The sequence below is a fragment of the Ambystoma mexicanum genome, chromosome 4p, assembly GCF_040938575.1.
Source record: "Ambystoma mexicanum isolate Mex_15411 chromosome 4p, UKY_AmexF1_1, whole genome shotgun sequence".
NCBI lineage: Eukaryota > Metazoa > Chordata > Amphibia > Caudata > Ambystomatidae > Ambystoma > Ambystoma mexicanum.
In genome coordinates this window covers 1291095484-1291118660 of record NC_090927.1, presented here as the reverse complement: position 1 = coordinate 1291118660, position 23177 = coordinate 1291095484, and the positions used below count along the sequence as shown (strand labels likewise).

The following is a 23177-nucleotide window of genomic DNA, read 5'->3' as shown; positions in this document are numbered from 1 at the left end:
TGTCTGTGTTTGCAAAAGGTTATATCAATCTGACATCATATTTTCGGCTTCTAGTACATTATCCATCAATATTGGATGTTGTAGTCTTGGCCCCCCTACTTCCCAACCCAAGCATTCAAAATCCAATATTTATTGGATGATTACACCACTGATATAAAGGGAGAGGGAAATAAACAAAGCTGCACCCCCTATCCTACGGAAAGCAATGGGGAAATGCAAAATGTTTTGCCCTGCCTGATATTCCCCTTTATCCGCAGCCTGACAGCACTAATGGCCCACCTCCTCAAACCTTATACTTGCTCAGTAATAGAAAAAAATAAAACACCCCTACTGCCATTCCCTCTCAACACCATAAACCATTACTAAAAAAACGCCTTTCCAAATTGAACTCCAATGCTCCCTTCTGGCCTATTTTATGCACAAAAAAAAGAATAAAAATAAAAAGACACCAGCTGGTTGAAATCCTCACAGCCCTTGAACACATCAGCAGTTTGCACGACAACAGTCGAGCCCTTTTCTGCCTCGAGCCTTGCCTCTTTCACACCATACCTTACATGAAACTGGGCTGCATCATAAGTGTGGCACTCACCAGGCTTTGCCCCTTCCATTCGAACTGCTCTGCTTATTAATGGTTTGCTTGTTAGGTGCTTATACAATAAGAACATTCTGTTTCAAATCGCCCACAGGTCAGGGAGGGAGCAAGGGTGGGAAAAAATTAAAAACACAATATTTAAGAGCAGAGGGAGGAAAAGGGTAGAAGGGACGAACCTACTATGCCTTGTGACTACTCAGAATGTGCAAATGCAGCAAGGAAGAGGGGGTAAGGGCTGGGGAGTCCAAGCTCGTCTGTGAGCCACAGATGAGTGCTAGGAATGTTGAGTGCTACACGGACTGGGGCTGCAAGAGGTGTAAGTGTGAACCTCCAGAGAAGAGGGTGTGCAGATGCAAGTGCTGTGGATAAACAGGAGCTGGACAGAATTGGTGTGGGAGGTCAGTGCCCCAAGGATGCATAAGGGTCCAGGACACCGATCACAGCAACTGTGAGATTAGCAGTGGAGGGTCGAAGGAAGGAGGAGGAAAAGAGGAAAGTCTTAAGGAGCTTCCAGAAGATCCTGCTCAAGGCGCAGAGGGAGGGGGAGGCTTTTCCATAGGAGGGAGCCCGCTGAGGATAGTTAACACCCACCTACTCTGTTTAGCAAAACGTTTTACACACACACACAGAGTTGGTGCCAGAGGAACGTAGTGGTCTAGAGGGAGAGTATTTAGTGAGATAAAGTTGAAGATAGTGTGGTCCCCGGGCGCAGACAACCTTGTGGACAATGCAGAGAGATTTGAATTTAATCCGTGCAGCAACCGGGAGCCAGTGAAGACTTTTTAGTGCAGGACAGGTGAGGTCCCTGGACTTAAGGCCAAGGATAAGTCTTGCTGCCCTATTCTGGATTAGCTGGAGGGGTTGCAGAGTGGAAGATGGTAGATTCAGGAGGCAGCTATTGCATTTAGTCAAGCCTAGAGAGAACCATGACTTGGGTCACATTGAGCCTCTGAGGAAAAGTAAGAAAAGATAACATTCCTTTGGGAAGGAAGAGCTGAAAGTGGGACTTCTTGGCAATGTCCTTAGTGTGAGGGAGGATGGAGAGAGAGAGGAATCAAAGACGACTCCAAGGTTTCTGGCTTCAGTTGCTGGCACAGGGGGAGAGCCCAAGGAGGAAGACTAGACTGAGGGGAAGAAGGAGGGAGCAGGGGTCCCGATGGAAAGGATCTCAGTTTTACAGGCATTGAGGCAGAGATCTTTGGAGGCGCACCAGGACTGAATGGCAGCTAGGCAGTCAGTGATGATGGAGGGGGCAAGATGGTCAGCAGGAAGTATGAAATAGCGCTGTGTGTCGTCTGGGTAACACTGGAAGTTGGAGGAGAAGGAGGCGATGAGATGTGCAAGGAGAGCAAGTTAGATGTTAAAGAGCCAGGGGGAGACTATAGTGCCCTGGTGGACACCACAGGTGGAGAAAGAAGGAGGAGAGGAGAAGGTGCCCAGGATGACTTGGGAAGAGCAGTTAGTGACCAAAGAGGTCAGCCAGTCCAGTGCCCATTCCGAGATACAGAGGGTATCATGGAGCCTTTGTATGAGAATGGAATGGTTGACTGTGTCAAAGGCAGAGGAGAGATCGAGAAGGATAAGAACAGCTGGGGAGTTGGAGTCCAGAGATGCAAGCAGTTCTTCAAAGGTGTTCAGAAGAGCAGTTTCCGTGCCTCTGGATGCTCGGAATCCAGATTGATGGTCGTGGAGACAACCAAGTTCAGTGTGTGAGTTGGGGCAAGGCCAGCTTCTCAAGCAGCTTCCCCAGGAAAGGAGTAATGGTAGAAGGGCGGTAGCTGGCAGGGCAAGTAGGGTCAAAGGATGTTGATTTCAGGAGTGGGTACACCAGGGAGTGCTCAAGTGGGGAGGGGAAAGAACCAGTGGCAAAACAGTGATTGCAGAAATCAGCGAGAGCAGGGGCAAGAGAGCCGATGTTATCCTTGATGGTCCTGGATGAGCAAGGGAAGACCTGTTTTAGAAGAGACCTTCATGGAGCGGACAACTCTGGCAACATCTTCAGGTGTGACAGGGGAAAAGGAGGAGAAGGAGGAAGAAGAAGGGATGAGGGAGGGGGGAATGGAGGTGAGGGGGTGAGGGATGGGTTGTAAGGGAGTTTAAAAAGGGTCGTCAGGATCCTCCTGAGTTTTGGTGGCAAAGTGTGAGGCCGTGCATTGCAAAGGGCCTGGGAAGGATAAGGGGGAAGAGGAGACTGCAGATGGGTTGGCTAGTTCCCTGCAGATCTTGAAAAGTTTAGCCGTGTTATTAGATGTGCTGGAGACCCATTCCTGTATGTGGGCTTTTTCTTTGCATGGATGGCGAGCCTATATTGCCTTTGAAGCAGGCGGCAGGCCAGTTTGTCAGAGGATGAGCCGAGGTTAGCCACTTCCGTTCTGTCGCCCTGCACTTTCGTTTCAGGGCAGCAAGTTCGGTGTTGTACCAGGTGTTACGCTTAGAGGCAGGTTTCAGAACTGGGGCAAGAATGTCAAGAGTGTTGGTGATGGACAGGTGGAGGTTGCTGAGGGTAGAGTCTTTGCTGCAGGGTGAGGGCGGGTGAAGGTGGAGGCGAAGGCAGCCACAGTTACTCGTTTCATTGGGCGGATGTTAGCGAACAAGGTTGGTGGGACTTTAGGTGAGTGGGCAGGGGGCCAAAGGGACCCAGGTGGGTGGAGAGGAGAGAATGGTCTGTCCAGGAGAGAAGGGTAACTAGTGGGGGGAGACAGAGACGTCAGAGTGTATGAGGGCATCCGAGTGTGTTATGAGAAACCTGAAGGTGTCTCATCTGCTAGTCCTCAGGGATCTGTCATCCAGGTGGCCAGGACACGGCCATTGCTATTGGATCCAGTTTCTGGGGCGGACCAGTGCCGGAGGATCACCTTGATGAGGGGTCCTCAGGGAGTGGAAGTGGGACACGGACTGGTACCCCCTTCCCTATAACACCTTTTCCCCATCCTACCCCGTAGGATTTTCGCAAGTTCTAACCCCTTCCCCCACCTTTTCCAACACAAACACTTTCCTACACTGTGATAGACAACGGTGTCAACACAAGGCTCAGGCAGAGTCAGGCAATTGACAAATAGGCACACCTGACAGCTCTTTCCCTTCCCCACAGGGAAAAAAGGCGGAGCATGAGAGCACACTTGGATGACGGCCAAAAGCACGAGGAAACAGCTAAACCGGACCAGCAGTTGAAAGGAAGGAGAAAGGCGGCAAGACCTAGAGGGACGACGAAAGGGGAACTGCCCTTGCCCTTTTATGAAATTATAGTTTATTTATATAGTGCCCATATACAAGTGCTTCAAGGCAAGGGAGGAAACAATGGAAAATACAATGACATTCTTACAGGCCATGAACAGTAAGGATGTGAAATTAACTATCGTACTCGGCCTGACAACATTTCAGATAGTGCAAGACATAGATAAGGAAGGGAGGGGGAGAGTGGGAAGGAAATGGAAACAGACAGGCGACTACTGTACTAGGCCTGATGACATTTCTGGTAGAGCCAGAGAAAACAAAAAGGTGAGGGAGAGGGGTGCAGAAAGGGAGGGGAGGAACAAAACAAGTGACTATCGTAGTAGGCCTGACGATATTTCAGATAGTGCTGGGGGTGCTTCGGATGCCTGGGCAAGAGACGCCCTTGATCTTAGAGTTAAGAGCAGGAAGGAAAAGGCAGAGCTAAGAAGGTGGGTGGTGCTTAGGCCAGGTGGCCTAGATCCACTTGCACCTGCTCCCCATCTGCAAAGGAAAAGGGGCTGGAGGGCTCCTTAAGTAGGGAAATGAGTGGCAAACAGGAATGCACCAGGTGGCTGAAGGGCTCCTCAAGTAGGGAAAAAGAGCGTCAACCAGGAAGGCGCCAGGTGGGCGGGGCTTACGCCAGGTGACCTAGATCCACTTGCACCTGCTCCCCATCTGCCTCTTTCAACTCAGACCTGCGAAGCCTCTGAAAGGAAGTCTTTAGACCGGGAAGTCCAACTGCCGTATGGTGCGGCAGGTGTCAACGGCACAGGGTTCCCCCGCGCTGATTGTCAAAGCGGGAATACGTGCTTACCGCTGTGGTGCCATCCTTAACTCCAGAGACAGGAAAACGTCGACAGTTCAGCACAGGTGGTGAGTTGAAAAAACAGATATTAAAACCAAACTTTGCTGGGCCCAAGGTTGCAGGCGACGACCTTGTTGAACAAAGAACTTGCGTAAATGAACTTTAAGAAACTCCAGTGAAAGGTTCAGAAGCAGAGTGGTCAGGTGTCCCGGGACGCTCCTTCAAAGGACTGTAAGTGAAGTTTTTTTGGGGTGTTTTTTTTTTTAAAACTACGGAATCCATGAGGCCTTAAGATAGGTCGGAGTGAAGTCTCAAAGTAGTCCTACGAGGGTCGAGCAAAACCCCTCGCACTCACGAAAGTCTTTGACACATTGGAGAAAACTGATCGAACTGTGAATGCGTGTGAAGCCTGACTGGGGGCTAAGAGGAAGTCTGATTGGGGGCTGGAAAACCAAAGGAAATGAATTCCGCATAGTGTTAAAACAGTTCCATGTCATTTCATTGCAGGATTTTTTGGCAGGGATTTGATGGGTTTTTTCGAGAAAAAAAATCAAGGTAAAAAACGCCACGAAAAAACATCCCGCGATGAAAGGACTTCGTACCGTTAAAACACCTATGAACATTGTGATGACGAGTGTGAACCTGACAGAGGAATGCCCACAGTCAATAGTTGGTTTTTTTTGGATTTTTTATTTTTTAAATTAATTTTATTTCAACCAAACAACCAACAAACAACAACCAAACTTGCAGTACATATTACAATACGTCGAATTTTATACAACATAATCCTTGTTGACTGCTTTTCCCTTAACCCTCCCTCCCCCCGAGCCTACATCTCTTCACGATCTACTTCTGCAGTTTGCAAAGGGGTTTCCTTCCCCTTGTTCTCCTCCGGGTCCTGGTCGCATAACCAATCTTGCGTGGACCCAAATGGTGTGGCTATTAGGCGTCTCCAGCTTGTCAGGGTTTCTGCTTCTTCATCCCACCCCATATTGCTAGCTTCCGCCCATTTCTGGAAGTCTCTCCATCATATTTCAGTCCGAGGTCTGTGACACTTCTTCCATCCCATGGCGATCCTATGCTTCGCCAGTATATACCCCAAGTCCTTTAGTTTTCTTACGTGTTTAAGTTTACGTGGTCTTGGGAAAGCCCCAAGCAGACATGCCTACGCTACCCCAACAGTTCTATTTCTCCCCAAAATTTCTCTATTTCTGGTCACACCCAGAACATATGCGTGATCCCAGCGTTTTCTTCGCCACATTTGGGGCATGTTTGTCTTTCTGCATTGCTTAATTTAGCTATCCTTTGGGGTGTCATATAGGCCCTGTGGGTTATATACAGCTGTATTTGCTGTAACCTTGCGTTCCTTGACACTTTCTTGTGGTATCATTGGGCCCGCTCCCACATTCCATCACTCATAGGGGCTGCCACCTCTTCTTCCCAGTCCTGTCGTAGTTGGACCACTTCCTTTCCTACTTTAAACATCACCAGCTCATATATCCTGTGCCCTCCCTCTGCTATATCATATGGTGTGCAGTCACAATGTTGACTGCAAAAAAGTCAAAAACAAAAATGTGGAAAAAAAAAATGTTCGAAAAAAATAGAATGTGTTTTTTTTAATTTGTATATTTTCTGGGTTTGGGTAGTAAAAATAAACGGGGGGCTGGAGGGGAACCCCCCCATTAAAAAAAAAAAAAAAAAACATTTGAAAATATTTTTTTTCTAAATTTTTGTATTCGACTTTTTGGAATTCGACATTATCACTATGAACCATATCATATATCATTTCTATGGTGGTGTCCGGTTGTTCTTCCAAAACTATTTGCAACCATTTTCCTTTAATCCGCTGGACCACCCTGTGATATGTAATATATTGCCCTGTTTGTAACCCCGTTTCCTCCAGCAGCTTCCCAAATTCCTTTATCTTCCCGTCTTGCCAAATATCACCAATTGTCACTATCCCCACCGGTTCCCAGTGTTTCCTGATTATCTTCATTAACTGCACCTGTTTCCCTCCCAGTACAACCAGTGGAACGTGCGGGGAAGATTGGGTCAGATTTTCCATTATCTGACAGGGCTTGCGCCATATTTTCCACCCCAATGTCATCATCTTTGGGCGCTCTTTTATGTCTGGTTTGGACAGCCATATGATTTCCTTTAAGAAGTACGGGGCACAGTGCTGTCTGAACAATCTAGATTCTGAGGTTGGGTCTTCTGATAGCCATTTTGCCACGTATTGTAGCTGGCTCGCTAAGTAATACATTTCGAAATTTGGCAAGTTTATACCCCCCTTATCATAGACATTTTACAATTTCCAAAGGGCGACCCTGCTCCTCATCCCATGCCAGAGAAACCCCCTGCACATGCTGTGCACCTTGTCAAAGAATCATCTTGGTATCAGATATGGTATGTCCCCAAAATAATGCAATAGTCTGGGTAGTACCACCATTTTCAGCATTGCCCCTCTTCCCATCATCGCTAGAGGAAGCTTTATCCAAATCTTCATGCTATTTTCGATGTCCTTGATCGCCTTCTCGGTGTTATGCTGGTGCTCTGCCTCTACCGTATGGTAGATGTCTATCCCAAAATACTTAAATGTATTAACCTCCCATGGTATTTGTAAGACTGGCAATTTCTCCTGTGGAATACCGATATATCTACCCAAAGGGAATATGCATGATTTTCTGGGCTTCACTGCTATGCCTGACAGCGCCGCAAATCGTTCCATTACTTCCAGAACATATTGGAGGTTTTCTTCTGGATATTGTAAATACAACAGCATGTCGTCAGCGTACAAGGAAATCAAGTGCGGTTCTCCCTTTATGTTTATACCTATCAAGTCATACTGTTGCCTTAGATATATCGCCAGAGGCTCTAATGCTAATATATACAGCATGGGAGACCACCGGCATCCTTGTCTAATACCCCTGCTAAATTGCCATCTTTCCGATATTATCACTCCCGTTTTAACTCTGGCTAACGGTGCGCTGTACAGCAATTTGACCCATTTAAGGTACCCATGTCCTATCCCATAAGTGGACAGGGCTGCTATCAGCCATGGCCATTTAACTGAGTCAAATGTTTTTATTGCTTCTAGTGATACAATGGCAATTTCCGAGGTTTCCCCTTTTGTGTGTTCTATGACTCAGTGTAGTCGCCTGAGGTTATTACCCTGTCTGGTCAGGGTGTATTAGTCTGTCAATGATCAGTTTCATCCTGTTTGCCAGTACCGCAGTGAGCATTTTACTGTCCTGATTAAGCATTGACAACGGTCTGAATGATCCTGCCCGGCTTATTGGGTTTAGGGAGTGGTATGATAATCGCCTCTCTCAAGGACTCTGGCAATCTGCCTATTTCGTATGCTTCATTCAACATGGCCAAAAGCGGGGGGAGCACCTCCTTTCTGTACAGTTTATAAAATTCACAGGGGAGACCATCACACCCCGGGGCCTTGCAAGTGGGTAGCTGCACCACCAACTCCTCTAGGGTTATCGGGGCGTCTAGGTCTGCTTGCTCCTCCGCACTAATTCTTGGCATACCTATGTCTTCCAGTATTTCTCGTATGTCCCTGTGGTCGCTTCCCCCTACATCCCCATACAATCGTTGATAATACTTTAGGAATTCTCTATTCACGCCCTCTTGAGTATCCACTACCTGTCCATCCTCCTCCTCTATTGCCCTGATTATTGATCTTGGGGTCTCACTTTTGTACAACCATGCTAACACCCTACCTGGTTTATCTCCGCCCGCATGTTGTCTTTCTATGTAACTCTTGTAATTTAGGTTGCACAGTCTCTCCCAGTGTCCCGCACATTCCTGTTGCAGCCTGCTTATGGTTTCAGTGTCCTCTTTAGTATTGCTTTTCATCATTTTCTCCAGCTCCCTTTCCACCTCCTGCAGTGCTGTTAATATCCCTCCTTGCAATCCTTTAGTCTTAGCTATAGCTATCCCCCTCACTACCACTTTAAAGGCTTCCCACAGCATTCCCGCTGACTCAACACTACCGGTGTTGATCTCAAAGTAACTGTATCTCTTCCCTCAAATCCTCCCTGAACATTACATCTTTTAACGCCTCAGCTCTGAAGCGCCACGTCGGTATCCTTGCTCTTGGGGGTCTGTATTACCATGTGAGGGCCAGTGGCGAGTGGTCCGATAAGTCCCTGGCCTTGTATTCTATCTGTACTATTTCTGCAATCAGTTCTTGCATGACAAACATGTAATCTAGCCTAGTATGCAGGTTTTGTGAGGCCGAGTAACGTGAGTACTGTCTTTCTTGCAGATGGCGCGACCTCCAGGCGTCTTCTAACCCGAAGTCCTTTAGCAATGACTACAGTACCCTGGCGGCCGGGGCAGGTTTGTCTATTTCGTTATCCGATCTATCTACTCTCGGGTTTAACGTACAATTAAAATCTCCCCCCCAGATCACCGCCTCCCCCAGGTACATGCTCAGTTTGGTATACAGGGTCCTAAAATATGCCACTGTGTCCTGATTTGGGGCGTAAGTATTTATAATACATATTTCTTTATTTTCCACCAACCCTCTCACTGCAACCATCGTCCCGTCTGTTTCCACTGTAGATTGTAATACCTGGATCACCCCTCTAGCATAAGCCGAATATGTCGCGCCAACCACAGTCCCCTTCCATTTCTTCTGGATAACCTCTAGTTTCTCTTTTGTTAGGTGTGTCTCGTGTATCAGGGCTATGTCTATTTTCTGTCTGCGCAGGTACATCATAACTTTGTTTCTTTTCAGATAACTATTGAGCCCCCTAACATTCCAAGTTAGTACTTTGAGGTCCCCCATTATCCAATGCCTTCCCACCCCTCCTTGCGTGGGTCTGCAGGTTTTTCTTGTAAATCATCATTCGTGTCTGTCGGCTCTTTCCCAAACTTTACCCCCCCCCCCTTTCCCAGCCCCAACTTACTTCCCAACTCCCAACCCTCCCTCCCATCCTCTACAAACTCCCCAACACCCCCCCTTTCCCCTTGCAGAGTGTAATCAGGATATGCCGAGATGTTCGCAGATGCTCTCTTTATGGTGCCCCCTTTCCGGAAATATTCCAATATCTTCTCTCTATCTCGATAGTTCAGGATCTTGGCAATGATTGGCCTCGGGCGGGCTCTTGGGAGAGGTCTCCTCGTGAGCGCTCTATGTGCTCTCTCCACTGCAAATCCTTGCGTAAGGGCCCCGCCTCCTATTTCCTGCACCAGCATGTTTTCAAAGTAGTCCGTCGGGTTAGGGCCTTCTTCCCCTTCCGGAAGGCCTACTATGCGTACATGATTTCTTCGGGCACGCCCTTCAGCTTCCTCCACTCTGTTCTCTAGATTGCCGACCTGTTGTTTCAGAATGTGGATCTCCGAGGCATGAGTTCGGGCTCTCGTGTTTGTGGTCACTTCATTTTCCAGCTCATCTGTGCGTTCTGCTATTTTCCGTACGTCCTGTCTAAGTAGATTGACTTCCTCCTGTACTGTGCCCACTTTCAGCTCCAGTGACCCACAGTCAATAGTTGTTAACTGGCAAAAGTGAACCTGACAGATGGACGCCTGCGAATTGAGGGTAAACGGGAATATACCCATGAACAATGTGACGACAAGTGTGAACCTGGCTGAGGGATGTCCACAATGGATAGTTGTTCAAAAGGACATTGAGATTGTTTGATTGCTACGATTTTGAGTGAAAGGCCAAAGTGAACCTGATTGAGGGAGGCTAACTTTACAAGAAGGATCCGAGCCCGGCTGAGGGGGATCCAAGGGGTGAAGAGCAATCACCCAACGTGAAAGATTACCAAAGGGACTTTTTATTTGTTTATTGTTTACTAGCTGTCGCCGGCCACGCGTTGCTGTGAAAAGAAAAGAGAAAACGCACGTTTCTAATATGTTTCATTTGACAATGCTTGTGGGTATTTTTTAATGGCTCTGGCAGTTCTCCAAGTTGAGGCAGTTTAATTTTCCCAGCGGCGCAACACATTCCATTAGTTTCTCCATTAAATTTCAGAGCCTTGCAATAAGGACACACTTTAGTCATGGTGCTGTTGAGAACATTCCGGCGCAAACTATAATCAGCAGCTGGGATGTACCGGAATGCAAGCCGATTGTAATCGCGTGATTGCTGAGCACAGAGTCGTGTTTGACGCTGATCTGCTGTTACCCGTTGACGTCTTTTAGCCACTCTCAGGCTGTCGCGTTCATTCTGTTGAGAACGAAGCAGATCTAAAGCTGCAGAACGCGATCGCTGTCCTCGCAACCGTGCATCCTAAAGTCTGGCTGCACGTCGCTCTCCTGCTTCCTCGGCACGTATTTGAGCCATTCTAAATGGGAAACATAAAATAGCGTGTGTTGCTTTTACATCCAACAGATGGCGCTGTTTTTCAGAAAAAGCATGTTTTTACCTGTCACAGGTGTGACATCTATGTATGATAGGTATATAAAAACACGCGCCTATTCTAATGCAACGTTGTGCCAAATTTTCAAAGCAATCGGTGAAGAACTTTCAGAGATTTAAGATTTTGAACAAACATTTACATTTTCATTTATATAGATTGTACAGCAGGCCTTCTAAGGCAAGAAACTTGTCAGGAAAGAGATTTGGTCCCAGCATAGTTGAAAGGAACTTTAACCTTACGCTGGCGAGGCCCAGGAGTGTGCTGTGCCCAAACGTCCTGCCTTGTCCCGTGCTAAAAACATGGGGAAGGGAGACCCCAGCCCTACCACTCTTTCTTATTTGGTGAACACTTCTTTCTTTTCTTGTGAACATTATCCCACACTACTTTGTAATTTAGTTGCAAGGATTGGCAATAGTTTTTTTATTTTTTTAGTATAGGCCCTTTTTATTTGACAAGACACCACTAGGACTGCCTTATTATTATTTGATGGTCGTAGCTTGCTCCCATCTTAGATTTAGGTTTAGATTAGGCATTTTTCACACCCATTATACAGTTTAATAAACCCCCTTGAACTGTGATCACTTGTGGCTGTCTTTACTGTTGCCAACATGAGTTTTTTAAAAATGTCCAGCTGAGGGGGTTGGCCCAGAAGGGAGACTGGAGAGGTTCAGAGGTCAGTGAAAAGAATGGATGCAGAGTCAGGCAAGTCCAGTTGAACATTGAAGTCACCCAGGAGGAGGAGGTTAGAGGTGAATGAAAGTAAGGAAGAGCACAGGTCAGCCCATTAGAGAGTAACAGGGTGGTGGCACCTGGAGGCCGATAGATGGTAGCAATGGTCAGGGTGGAGATGGGAGAGATGACCAACTTGCAAACCAGGCTTTCAAAGGGAGAATAATACTAGGTAGCTAAGATGGAAGCAGGAACCCACTCAGGGAAGATTAAGGCAACCCTCCCACAAATGTGGTGAGGTCGAGGCTTGGAGATGATCTTGAACCTGTTAGGGAGGAGGGAGTCAAAGGCAGTGAACCACGTCTCGGTAAGAGCGAGAATGTTGAGGTCATTTTCTCCAAGAAGGAGACAGATTTCAGAGGAGTGTTTGTTGACTGAGCGTGGATTAAAGTTGCCAGGTGGAGGAGGTCTGTGCCTTTGAAAGATTTCTGAGGTGGAGTACAGGGGCGTGGTACATCAGTCAGAGGGGGGTGGGGAGGGAGAGGGAGAGAAAAAACAGGGGAGATGCAGTAGAACGAAGGTTGTTAATGAGAGAAGGCAGGATGCGGTCAAAGAGAAGGAGGTTGGGTTGTGCTCCCTGAACCAGGATGGTGCCACTGTGATAGACATTAACGAAGCAACACGAGGATGAGAAACCGGCCAAGAGAACTTCCCACTTGGTGCCACTGTTAATGGAAGAGCATGTGGAAGGAGAGAGAGTAGAGATGAAATGGAGGATCCATAGATCTGGAGAGGGGACAGAGAAGAGGATATCAGTGAAAACCTCTGTAGAGGAAGTGCTGACATAGGTGTCTGCAATGGGAAGTCCAGGGTTTGCACTCAAGATGTCTTTTTTGTAGTTTTTCCTACCGGACTTTGAGAGAGAGAGGGGGATAGGTGATAGTGTAACAGTTCGAGAATATAGGAGAAATGGAGAGAGCTATTAGGTTGGCAGAGGTTTAGACAAGGAATGAAGGAGGAGTGGCTGCACAGCACTGTTCTAGCTAATCTCACCAGGAGGCCTAGTAGAGGAAGTCAGAAAAAGCAAACCAGAAGGAACAGAATTGCATCAGATAAATGGTAAGAAATGTATAAACTATGCACACCTAAATTCTATTTTGAAAGCGGAGGCAACAAATACAATGCAATGTTACTCGGATGTAAAACTAAACAGGCAAAGCAGATGGTGCACAGATCAATGCTACACACACACCAAAATTCGATTTTAAAATGGAGGCAGCAAAACAGATGGTGTACACATCAATGCTAAACCCATCTAAATTCGATTTTAAAATGAAGGCAGCAAAACTTGCAAAGCAGATGGTGCACAGATCAATGCTAAACACACCTACATTCGATTTTAAAATGGAGGCCGAAAAACAGTGCAAAGCAGATGGTGCACAGATCAATGCTAAACACACCCAAATTCGATTTTTTATTGGCAGTAGCACAAAAATGCAAAGCGATGGTGCACAGATCAATGCTAAACACACCCAAATTCAATTTTAAAACAGAGGCAGCAAAAAATGCAAGCAGGTGGTCCACAGATCTAATGCGAAACGCAAATGGGAGTTGCAAGTGCAGTGAAAGAAACGAAGTTACGTGAGGCGGGGATGGAGAGGTGAAAGGCACATTAGTGCTTCAGCAGAGTTAGTTTTGGAGGTCAGCCAAACTCACTTTCATGTCTCCAGGGATCGTGGAAAGACTAGGATCCAGTGACATAGGAAGCAGTCCAGTAATTAGTCAGGAGGACAGATCATTGTTTGTGCAGAGAATCGGAGGCTTCAGGCCCTCCTTGGCCTGGAAAGGCACTTGCAGGGCCTTAGTTGTGGGCTTTGAGTGAAGGCCGGCGTTTGCCTGCTGGCAAACATGATTGGCTGAATGAAGGAAGAGCAGGCCAATCACTGCGGGGCAGGGGAAACAGATGAGGCACTCCGGTGCATGGCAAAAGAGGCGGCCATGATGGAAGGACAGGCCATGCTCAGCCAAGGAAGGCCAGCAAGATGGTAAAATAAAGCAAGGGCACAAGTGTGCTTAATGCCGAACAAGGCTGGGATGCCTCACACATGCTTCTATCAAATCCTGTGCTGGACTGAACATGTCATGGGCAGGGATCTGTTTGACAGGAGTAGCATACTGGGCTGGTTCTCCGTGGCCTAGCCATTATTTCTGTCACATGAAGCCCTGGCTCTGTCACTTCTGTAAAACTTGCACTGGGTTTGGCAGAATAGAGGCATGGGCAATATTGATTTGATTTACAGGTACCCAACTCACCCCTTCCATTTAAGAGTATTGCAGTAAAGTTGAGGGGCCAGACAAAGCAAGCAAGCACAGGGAGGTGCTTTCCCACATCCACACCTCTAGACTCTACTAAGGTAAGTGATGATACTGTAATTCAGCCTTTCAATGTGGTATGCGCATACTGGAACTTGCCCTTTCTGTGATAATGGGAAAAAGGAATGTGACTTTGCCATGCCAAGTGGACATGCTGGATTCTGTTTTTACAGTGTGTGATGAATGAAGGGTATTCGTCCCATCACCTCCACCCCCAAGGGCAAGGGAGGGGAGCCTCCTCCGTAAGACCTAGGGGTCTAGGCAAGAGGGACCTCACTGGGAAGGACTACCACTTAGGGAACAAGGAATCTTGTTCCCAGGAGGAACTCCCTAGAGCAAACACCATATCGTTATATATGGTACTGCCTGTTATGAAGAATAATGTGTCCTCTTTAAATGTGGCAGCAGGTAATGCTGAAGCAAACAAATCATCAATAGGAAAAGAAGATGTCTATTTAAGGAGAGATGTGTATTTAACTGGGACAAGTGGATTATGGAGAGAGAAAGAGATAGAGGGGGGTTGGGGGAGAGAGAGCGCATAGTATGCAGGGGAAGCCCCCTGACATGATCAGGCTTTGGCGAGGTGGTGAAAAAGCAACCTGCAGAGCCTGCAACTTTGGAATGGGCGAAGAACACCAACTTGAAACGCTGGAAGGCCGGTGAGTGCAGCCACTGCCAGAATGGGAGAAAAGTCCTGTACCAGGTGGTGGTGTGACCAAATCATAATGTGATGGGCAAGAAGCCCAACGAGCGACCCGAAGACCATCATAACCAGTAGTGCTAGCAGCGACCTCCCGCCAGCATCCGTAGATGGAAGCAGTCTGCAGCAAAGCAGAGAACGGAACACTGGCGAAATTAAAGATCAAGAGGCCAGATGACAAAAGCGATTACCCGAGTGAGTGCTGAGCCCTTCAAGATTCCCCTGCCTACACAAAAGTACCGGGCAGAACGGGAGAAGCAGGAGGTCGACGGGGCAACATTATATTATGGGAGAAAATCGGCCCAGTAATAAGGACGAAATATGAACAATAAACTAGTTTACCTGGAGAAGTGAGAAGCCCATAAATAAAGTAGCAAATAAACTTAAGTGGCAAATAAAGAGAGACTGGAAACAAATACCCCAGGAAGAAGCGGAAAGGCTCCATGAGTTCAGGGTCTGAGAGTGGGGAGAACAAGCAGTACAAACATATAAAGAGTGTTCTGAGATAAAAGTGTAAAGTAAACAAGATAACAGAAGAGACAATCAAATACCAAGCTCAAGAACGAAATATGAAGAGAGTATCCAAGAAGGTTTTCTTGAGAAACTGATGTGTTAAAGAGAGACCTTTCTATAAAGAAAGTACCAGAGGATAGGACAAGACAAGGCCAGGAGAAGAGAGACAATTTCTTGGCCTAATTTCGAGTTGTTCATATTAGTAGTAGCATCTACAGTTGTGTTCACCATGCACTCCTATTCTAGGTAATTCGTAAAGATCTAATTATGTTTTAGTGGCAAATGTATGTTTTTAATGTACTTAAGGTGCAGGGGAGTCAACCCTGGTATATGGGTTGTAAGAATAATGCAAAACGAAATAATGTCCTAAATAAAGGAACTCCCGTCCCCTGCACACTTTCACAAGCTCAAGGAATGAGCCAAACAGTTAAGGTTCACCTATATACATACTCCAAGTATCGTATGTATCAAGCTTCTTCAATTATGTTCTTTTGTACCAACAAACAGTTAAAGATCATCAATGATGAACATCAAAATATAGGTTTTCGAAACGATTTTGTCTTCCAATGTAGTTTTATTTTTCAATTGTTCAAAAAGGGGCCCAACGCGTTTCGAGAATAACATCTCTTCTTCAGGGGCATATTCAATCTTTCATTCAATCACATCTAAGGAAAATTTACAACAAAAGCATGTTATTACATATCTTGTGACGGTGTTTCCAAATTATTTACAATTCTTAAAGTGCAACACTTAAATTTCATTGGTTTTAATATATTCCACCCCTTGGTGTATCATATTAATTTATGATAGATTCATTTCTTAAATAAACAAACAATAGACCCTCAGTTGACATACCTATCCTCTAGGTGGTTTGGCCACAAAATGTTTCATCAATTCGGAGTAATATTTATATCTAGCGCTATATACGGCGCTATATTGACTGTAATTTTAACCACACTTATCCGTTGCATGATTATTGCTCTTCATTTGGAAGTTATATGAGGGGTTCTAGCTCAGAGGTGAGTCAAATTGCACTCTATTGCTTATATGTGTATGAGAAATAAGTGGTAAAATCTTTTAATACCAGATGATAACCCTCTAAGTGCATTTAAAGATTATAACAAGTGATAGGGTTTCCAGAAGTTTAACGTCTTACCCTTCGTGATGAATAGAAAAAGCCAAGGATTTGGCTGATGGCGGATAGGGATCGTCTGGAGTGAAGATGGCGAAGGCACAGGTACCTCATGACTGTCAACAAGGACAGAAGTTGTAATCTAAGTAATTACAGAATGTAGCTTTAAGAGGGGGGATTGTGTATTTAAAGATGTTACAAACTTGTACTTGTAGCCAAAAATAGCTACGACTAAGAAAGGGGGTGCCCGAGTCCAAAATGGACTAATGCTTACCTTTTAAAAAACGAGTGAAGGGAAAGAAGGTCTTCGTATGGCCGTTCCAGAGTATGGAATGGCTTTGAAAATGGCCGCCTGAAAAAGCGCCGCTTGGCGGTGATGTCATTACGTTCTAACGTAACGTGACATCACCCTTGTAAACAGGGTGACGTCATACGTATGCGCGTAAGCGCGAGAGCTGTGCAATTTTAGGGAATATTGAAATATATCAATAACGGTGAGCGTTGAAGAACAACAAAATAATTATTAGGTGGGTATCGCCAAATATTACGCATGTGTAACCATGTAGGTCTTAGAGTGGGTGCCACTGGCTAAGTGAGGTTCCTATGGATGTGGATGGGGCATCCACTTGGTACTACATTTAGGGTTATGTTGCATGAATCTTAGAAAACATGTTCTATAGGGAATTATAGGTATGGATCAAGACTGGCGGGTGTGGCCATGGAAAATTGCATATATCATTTTAGTCGAAGGCAATAGCCTATCGAGAATAATTACAATAAAGCTTGTGCTGTGTGAGTTGAAATAAAAATGTACATATAATGTCTATCTCACCCCTCTGGTTCCAGTGTTACATAATAACATATTGGGACAGTTTCTAATCCTATTACATAAGGGAGATGTACAATTTGTCTGTGTGTCCAACTATTTTTCATTATCAGGAAAACAAATCATGTAGAAGGCGTAACATTTTAGATTACATAGTTTAAGAAACTCTTGTCTCTTGTGTTCTGTTCTCAATTGTGAGACTTACAGTCTACATGGTCCTAGACCACAAGCAAGAATACAGTTATGTAAAGTCATATAGAAGGCATAATATATCTCCCATATTGTAAATACCACATTACTCATGTCTTCTATCTCTCAATCCTGAAGTTTACAGCCCAACAGGTCCTGGACTCTGCAATTGCCTTATGAAGCATTATTGCTATGTTTTATCTAGTGGTCTGAATATTCATGTTGCCAGACACTACCCTTGTGTGTATTGGTTATGTTAAGATTATGTCTGGATAAGTCCTTGATGGGATGTCTAAAGAAAAGGTCCCAAGTAGAAGTCTTTGTTTAGGCCCAATGGTGTAATTGCGTCCAATTTATGTATCCAATATAGTTCTCTTTGTGCCAATCTTTTGGCTAAGTCTCCTACTCTGGGTGGACTTCGAATAACTTCAAGAACCACCATTCGTATTTGGGAAATGTTGTGTCCGTTTTCTTTGAAGTGTCTTGCTACTGGAGATTTGAGGTTTCCTGTTCTTATGTTGGACTTATGTTCGGTCCATCTCTCTCGTGACTTGCGTATTGTTTTTCCAACGTAGTATTTCCCACATGGACACTTTAGGGCATAAATTACGGTTTTGCTTTAGTAGGTTGCAATGTCTTTCAGCATGATTTTCTTTCCGCTGTTTGGATCATATAAGAATATGATCACCTTTGATCAGGTTTGAACAATGTTGGCAATTGAGGCAGGCAATTATTTGTTTCTTCAGTGTCATTTGTGTAGATTTTTTCGTTCTTTCTGCCCTGATTAGGCTATCTTTAAAATTTTTGCCCCTCTTGTAGGCTAACATTGGTGGATCTGGAAATAATCTGTTGAGATTTGGGTCCGATTTTATGAGATCCCAATTTTTGTTGATTATTCTTTTCACCTGATAACTTTGGCTTGAGTATTTTAGGGTGTGAATGAGTCTTGTTTCCTTCTTTGGTTTATCCTGTAATAGGTTTTCTCTGGTTAGTGTACTTGTCCTTAATATTGCTTTGTCAATGATTTTTTCTGGGAATCCTCTTTTGTTGAATCTTTCTTTCATGATTGCCTGTTCCGATTTTTTTCAAACGGAGAAATGGACTGAACGATAGATTGTCTTTGAGGTGGAGTGGATGGAAGCTGCCAAAGTGTAAGACACTGTTCACATCGGTAGGTTTCCTGTAGATGTTTGTGCATAATTCGGTATTTTTTCATTCTACTTGTACGTCCAGGAGGTGAACACCTGGTTTTCCAATTTCTAATCTGAAAGTAATGCCTTCCTGGAATGTATTGAGATAGATAAAGAATTCTTGGAGTTCTTCAATGGTGCCTTTCCAAATGCCAAAAATATCATCGATGAATCGTTTCCAAAATTTGATCTTGCTTTACCATGGTTCTTTGTCCAATACAAAATTGTGTTCAAAGTAAAACATGAAGATATTTGCGTAGGATGGTGCTACAGAGGAGCCCATAGATGTACCTGATATTTGGAGATAATATTTGCTTTGAACACGTATAGTGTTCACGGAATAAGACACGAATTGGACTACTGTGCTGGAATGGTGAAATTCACTATAAACTCACAAGAAAATCCACAAGAATTTCTAATGTACTTACTACAAGTACTGGAAAACAAAAACATACCTATAAATGAAATCTTCTAGATTTCATACATGTGGAGACAAACATGCACTCTCTACAACAATGTGACACAGGAACAAATCCCTAATGAGCGCTTCGTTCATGTATCCATACCTAATTGTGAATCCATTCCATTTCAGCAACTTGTACAAAATGCAAACCATGGCAAATTATGTACTACCTGCAATTCAGATAATCGCTCCACCTTACTAATACAAACACATAGTAACTATGTAATACTAATGCTTCTACGAAACAGTGCAGATAGTACCAAAAAACAACTGCAAGCTGACTGGATTCACACACGGTGAAGTATCACTTGGTAAGAAAACCTTCACAACAATAGGTATAATCTACCACGCAGGAGCCACAACCAATGCAGGTCACTACACTGCATATATTAAAAAGAAATGTGGATGCTTCGAATGTAATGATAGTACCATTAATCTAAAGCAGAGATTACCAGCAAATCTTACAAACATTTATTTAATCTTTTTAAAATCAAAATTTAATAACTAATCTGTACTTCAACACTAACAAACATTCAATTAAAAAACTATAAACAGTTAGAATACGCCAACAGGTAATTAACTGGCCCAAGGTTATATAACAACCAAACAGATAAATAAATACCACTAAATTGTAACAGAAAATAGACAGTTAGAATACGCCAACAGGTATCTAACTGCTCCAGAAATCTGCAACAAGCCAATAGATACAACATTAACCAGAAAAAACAAGTGAACACTGAAAGGAAACAAACAGACTGTAGCATAACAAAGAAAGTTTTTTTTAATCCGACAAGGATATTTTTTTTCCCACCGACCCAATGATTTGAAAAACAAACACAGAAACTGAGCAAAATGCACAGTAAACTGGTTTGTAAACCAAATATGAGGGTCCAAAAAAAAGCTGAAATGTCTATTATGTCTTTATAGAATACATACACTAACATGCTCTTTTCTTTTATCACAGAAATTGAAAAAGAATATTTCCTCCAGGTACCAAACTCATGTAAAAAATATATCGAGTATCAACAAATCAAACAATAAGTATAATTTCAAACATTTCACTCTGGCCACAACCACCGCAGCATATCACAACCACAACCACCGCACCAGATCACACCCATGCTGACTTATAACTTCAGTGCTTATAACTTCGGTCTTGGGTGCGGCCAGGGCCTAGAGTCTTGGGTGTATGGCCTTCGGCCTGCGGCCATGCACCCAAGACTCTAGGCCCTGGCCACAACCACCACAGCATATCACACCCATGGAGGCTTATAAGGAACAAGTTACTTACCTGTAACTGTTGTTCTCCAGCATGGGTCTGGCATGGATTCACATGCTCATGAATATTCCCCGTCGTCAGGCTGGGAATCCTCGGTAAAGAAAAAACCAGTATCAGTTTTGTTTCTGATCTGTCTTTCGTAGTAGTAACCAATCACTGATCTCTGCGTCATACTGACCACAGCCAATGACTGCCCTCTACCTAAGCCCCGCCTCTGGCAGCCATCTTCAGATTTGGAAGCACGTGAAATGGCAGTATGACCAAGTGAAGAGCCGCAGAGGGGTAGGCGGGAGGGTTCGCATGTGAATCCATGCCAGACCCATGCTGGAGAACAACAGTTACAGGTAAGTAACTTGTTCCTTCTCCAGCATGGGGTCTGGCATGGATTCACATGCTCATGAATAAAGAATACATAGCAGTACACACATGCACAACCACGGGAGGTGGCAAAGGCTCAACATTAAGCATTACATCAAACTCAACATTAAGCATCTTACCTCCTCACCAGGCTCACCTCAGGCGAACAGGTTGCGCAGCACTGCTTGGCCGACCCTGGACTCCTCCCTGGAATCCTGATCGACGCAGTAGAATTTCGTGAAGGTGTGAGTCGACCTCCACGTAGCAGCCCTGCATATGTCCAGCAGGGGCACACCAGATAGGAACGCCGTGGTAGCTGCGATCGCTCTGGTGGAATGGGCTCTCGGACGGCCAGGCAGCGGTCGGTTTGCCAACCGGTGACAGTACATGATACAGCCGGAGAGCCATCTGGAAATGGAAGCCTTCGAGAGAGCCTTCCCCTGATTGACAGGTCCAAAGTTCACAAAGAGTTGTGACGTCTTCCGAAAACACTTAGTTCGGTCTACGTAGAACTTCAGCGCTCTAGCCACATCCAGCGAGTGCAAAGTCCTCTCAGCCGGCGACGAAGGCGACGGGAAGAACACAGGTAACACCAAGGGTTCGTTGAGGTGGAAGTCCGACGGCACCTTGGGCATGAAGGAGGGGTGCGTCCTGAGCACTACCCTCGTGTCGTGAAAAGTCAAGTACGGGGCCTTGCAGGAAAGGGCCTGGATCTCTCCCACTCGTCGTGCGGAGGTGATGGCCACAAGAAACGCTGTTTTCCACGACAGAAACTTCAACGGGGCCGAGTGCAGAGGCTCGAACGGAGGTCCCATGAGCTTGGTCAGCACCACGTTGCGCTCCCACGCCGGGGCCGGAGCCTACACCGGCGGGAACGATCTGAACAGTCCCTTCATGAACTCTTTCACCAGACGATGAGACCACAAGGACGTCCGCCCCGTGGTTCTGGTGTATCGGGAGATCGCAGCAAGATGAATCTTGATGGACGCGTGTGCCAGTCCAGCTTTGGCCAGCGTCAACAGGTACGGCAGTACTTGGGGAGCCGTAATCCTTAGAGGGTTAATCTTCTGTGCGTGGCACCAGACAGAGAACCTCTTCCATTTGTGTCCGTAGCATTTAAGAGTCGAGGACACCCTGGCCTTTGCAAGAACCTCTCTGCAGTCGGCCGGTAGTTCGTATCCTCCAAACTCTAGCGCTGCAGGAGCCAGGCCTGCAAGTTCAGCGACTTCGGGTCGTGGTGGAGGATGGCGCCTCCTTCCCTGGAGAGCAGATCCGCGTCCACTGGCAGCTTGGTTGACGGGGACGCTGACAAGTCCAGAAGGTCCGGGAACCATATCTGCCTCGGCCACGCAGGTGCGACGAGGATCATTCTGCACCGTGACCTCTTGAGCTGGTTGATGAGCCGGATCAGCAGTGGCAATGGAGGGAACGCGTATAGGAACAGGCCCTCCCAGGGGAACGAGAAAACATCACCCATGCTCCTCGGCTGGGGAAACCTGCTGGCGAACCTCCGGCACTTGGAGTTCGTCGCCGTCGCGAACATGTCGATCTGGGGTGTGCCCCACCGTCGGAAGAGGCGATCCACTAGATCCTGCTGTAGTTCCCACTCGTGGCACGAGCGCAGCTCCCTGCTGAGTGAGTCGGCGATGGTGTTTTTTATCCCTGCCAGATGAAACGGCACCAGAAACATCCCTTGGGCGACGGCCCAATGCCACAGGTCCTGCGCCTCCTTGGACAGTGCTGGGGACCTGGTTCCGCCCTGTTTCCTGATGTAAAACATGGTGGTGGTGGTGTCGGTGAAGATCCTCACCACCTTGCCCTTGAGGGACGGAAGGAAGGACCTGAGGGCCCAAAACACTGCGCGGAGCTCCAGGACGTTGATATGGAGGGACTTCTCCGTCGGGAGCCAAAGGCCTCTCGCGTGCAGTTTTTCGGTGTGCGCTCCCCACCCTTCCAGGGAGGCATCCGTGGTCACGGTCTCCTGGTGGCCTGGGGTCTGGAAGTCCATGCCCGCTGTCAGATGCGCGCGGGTCCCCCACCACCGGATCGCTCGTCGGAAACTCTCGTCGAGTGTGATCTTCTCCTCGAAGCTGCCCGTCGTTTGGATCCAGCGCGCGTCCAGGAACTCCTGCAACGGGCGCATCCGGAGCCTGCACAGGGGAATGAGGTAGATGCAAGAAGACATCATTCCGAGGAGGGACTTGATGGACCTCACCTTGGCCGCGTCGGCAACCAGCATCCGCTGTACCTTGCCCAGGATGGACCTGGTCCTTTCCTCCGACGGGGAGGCCAGAAGGGACACTGTGTCGAGCTTCGCTCCCAGAAACAGTGCGTCTTGCGCGGGTACCAGGTGGGACTTGGCGTAGTTCACAGAGAATCCCAGGTCCGTGAGAAGTTGGACGGTCCTTGCCGTGTGTTCCACGGCGAGCTCCCTCGTCTTGGCTCGGATGAGCCAGTCGTCCAGGTAGGGGTAGACGTGGATCCCCTCTCGGC

The 23177-nt window shown here is 46.2% G+C and overlaps 1 protein-coding gene across 1 annotated transcript in view; it reads right to left on the bottom strand.

Annotated features, from left to right (window-relative positions):
* The window catches only part of LYST (lysosomal trafficking regulator), a 3942656-nt gene that overhangs the window by 2350 nt on the left and 3917129 nt on the right, over window positions 1–23177 (bottom strand). The window lies entirely within an intron of this gene.